Genomic DNA, 1,331 nt, shown 5'->3' on the forward strand with positions numbered 1-1,331 from the left:
TGTGTGTGTGTGTAAATCTCACTTATAATCAGTTTGTATTGATCTTTTCGTAATCTGCCAATTCCTGCAAAATAATATATACTTTATGTTGTCCAACATTTTTGTATCTATTGATTATTAATAAAATTTCGCTTTGATAGCTTTTCGATGACTTTACAATATTCATGCCTAACTCTTTGAATGATCATTTATTCCACATGGTATGGAAAAGGTACACATTTAGAAGATATTTATGTGACATCAGATTTTCGAAGGAAATTGTAAATTGAAAATAAAAAATCGTCTTTCAATTTCTTGTTTATGTTGTTTTATTACAATACCATTATTAAATTTTATTGCATTGACAAATGTTACATTTTTTGTGATTGTGTTCCTAGCTTAGTTTTATTTCAATATGATATTCTTATATATAATATATATTTTATCCTTCGAAGTTAGAGAAATATATATCTTTCCATACTTCTAATTAATTCTATAACACTGCACTGTTTTTAATGTATAAACTATAGCAAATCTATATTGATAAGAATTCACCCTTCATTTTTATCGATAAATAGGCATTTGTTGATAAAATAAGGTGTAAATATATACAAAAACATATATAAGGTGTCTGCACGAGATCACTCGTCATGAGCAGGTAGAACGAACTAAGTCAAAAAATCTTTTATTCATTTATAATTTTCTCAATGGTTAACGAGATATTAATTTTTAAAGATAGTCAAATATTATTTTTTAATAATTTTTTATTTGAGTACTATCAACTTTACAGAAAAATAGCAAGAGACAAAAATTATTTATTTCCTTCTCTAAGAAATTTTTTCAAAATTTTTTATTAATTCTTTAATACCGCATTTTTCTTATTGGCAATTATTTTCATTAATATGAAAAAATATGGTATTAAAAAATTCTGAAAAAATTCTCAGACTTCTATAAGAAGAAAATAAACAATTTTTGTCACTTGCTTTTCTGTGTGTCTTCCAACAAGCAACACAAGTAACACGGTGTGACACAATCATCATTCAAGGATCATTACATCCTTATTGTTTGTCATAAAATTGATAGCACTTGAATAAAAAATTATTGAAAACCATTCAGCGATTTTTAGTAATGAATATCTAGTTAACAATTGCGAAAATTGTAAAATAATAAAGAATTTTTCGACCAATTCGCACTACCTGCTCATGATGAGCAATCCTGTAGATTATGGATACCCTATATATAAGTATACGTGTCACATTGCACGCACCACGCGCGCACGCACGCATTATATATGTATGTGTGTGTGTGTGTGTGTGTGTGTGTGTGTGTGTGTGTGTGTGTGTGTGTGTGTG

This window comes from Atta colombica, unplaced genomic scaffold (assembly GCF_001594045.1).
Source record: "Atta colombica isolate Treedump-2 unplaced genomic scaffold, Acol1.0 scaffold102, whole genome shotgun sequence".
Taxonomy (NCBI): Eukaryota; Metazoa; Arthropoda; class Insecta; order Hymenoptera; family Formicidae; genus Atta; species Atta colombica.